The following is a 2,500-nucleotide window of genomic DNA, read 5'->3' as shown; positions in this document are numbered from 1 at the left end:
ATATATATATATATATGTGTGTGTGTGTGTGTGTGTGTGTGTGTGTGTGTGTGTGTGTGTGTGTGTGTGTGTGTGTGTGTGATAGTGCGTGTGTGTAAAGAGAAAAGAGAGAGAGAAAGTGAGACAGGCTGAGAAGTTACCTTCTTAAGAATAAACTTTGAAGAATTACAGGTATTAGCCCAGCAGAAATCACACGTTATTTTGTCATACTGATCAATCTATGATAACGCATGACAGATCACTAAAGAATAGGTAAGGACAAATTCATATGATCTTTCACTCGAAGCTAGCAGGTATTCTGAATAAGCGGATAATAATAGTAAGAGAGAAAATGGAAGAGGAAAAGAAGAGGGAAAATGCTTGTATATTATTTAACATTCAGAAAGCATGCAGGAGAATCTGTCAGAATCACTCTTCGTAAACCAGTTTCTGGCAAGCATTCCTGAAGATAAAGCTTTGTAAAAGAAAATATATATATGTATATATTACCATTGTTAAGATGCGTAACTTATCGTCCAAGCAATATCATTATTATTATTATTATTATTATTATTATTATAAAAAATATAATTATTATTCATGTTCTTATTATTATTATCATTATTATCATCACTATTATTATTACTACCATTATTATCAATTTGTTTGTTTTTTACATTATTAGCATTATTATCATTATTGTTATTATTATAATTACCAATATTATTATCATTATTACTATCATCATAATTAATTTTATTATCATTGTTATCATCATTATTATTGCCACTATTGTTATCAATATTATTATTATTATTATTATCATTATTATTTTTTTTCATTACTATTATTACTATTATTATTATTATCATTATCATCATTATTGTTATTAGTATAATTACCAATATCATTATCATTATTACTATTATCATAATTAATTTTATTATCATTGCTATCATCATTATTATTGCCATTATTATTATCAATATTATTATTATTATTATTATTATCATTATTATTATTATTATTATCATTATTATTATTATTATTATTTTTACTATTATTACTGTTATTATCATTATCATTATTATCATTAGCAATATGAGTTTTGTTGATGCTGCTGTTTTAAGCATAATCATTGGTATTGGTAATATGAATTGTTATCTATATTGTTATTAATATCATTATTATTATTATTGTCATTATTGTTATTATTAGTAGTAGTAGTATTATCATCATTAACTTATTATTATTATTATGATTATTATTATAATTATTATTATTACTATCATTGTTATAATAATTATTATTATTATTGTTATTACTATTATTATTATCATTATTATTATTATTATTATTATCATTATTATCATTATTATTACTACTATTATTATTATCATTATTATTGTTGTTGTTGTTGCTTTGTTGTTGTTATTACTATTATTACTATCATTACTATTTATTTATTATTATTATCAATGTAGTATCATTATTACTATTATTATCATTATTATTATCATTATCATTATCATTATCATTATCATTATTATCATTATTATCTTTATTATCATTGTTAGTTTTATTATTATCATTGTTATCATTATTATTATTATCATTATTGTTATGGTTATCATTATTATTATTATTATCATTATTATTATCATTATTGAATGTATTATCTTTATTACTGTTGTTACCATCATTATCACTAATACCATCCTCATAACTATCATCATTATTTTTATTATCATGCTGTTTACCATTTTTATTAATAGTGTCATTACTAATTAATAATTCTCATTCCTTTCATTATTACTCTTAGCTAACATTCTTAAAGGTCTGGTTACGTGATGGGAAAAAATAGGCTATATACATATTGCAATATAATTGTTCTTGTTGATGTTGCAATTATTAATAATGCCGTTCTGATGATCACTATCATCATCACCAACATTCATCATCAGACCACTGTCGTTATGATCATCATTATTTTTATTATAATCTTAATGTCATTCGTACTATTATTATAATCATTATTACTATTATTGTTATGATCATTACAATTATTATCATTATTACTATCGTTGTTATTATTATCATTACCATTATTATAATTATTACTATCGTTGTTATTATTATCATTATTACTATCGTTGTTATTATTATAATTTTCTTTATTATAATTATTACCATTATTGTTATTATCATTGTTATTAATTAGTATCATTATACAGAGAGAGAAAGAGAAAAAACGAGCATGATATCAATTTGACCTTCCTTGCTTCATTAATTTTTATAGGCCTAATCTGACAGCTGGCTCTTCGTTGTTCATCACATCTACTGTCCTATAGCCAAGGTCAGTAAACAAGAGATTAACAAAAGACTTCTCATCTTCAGCATACAAACACGTAAACATATAGGCCTTTTTGTATAACTGCCTGTTTGTATTTTTTTCTGTCTGCCTATTTATATATACATATAGGTATGTGTGTTTATATAACTATCTTTCTATCTTTCAGTG

This window comes from Penaeus chinensis, chromosome 13, assembly GCF_019202785.1.
Source record: "Penaeus chinensis breed Huanghai No. 1 chromosome 13, ASM1920278v2, whole genome shotgun sequence".
Lineage (NCBI taxonomy): Eukaryota > Metazoa > Arthropoda > Malacostraca > Decapoda > Penaeidae > Penaeus > Penaeus chinensis.
Note: the sequence above shows the minus strand (reverse complement) of the source record.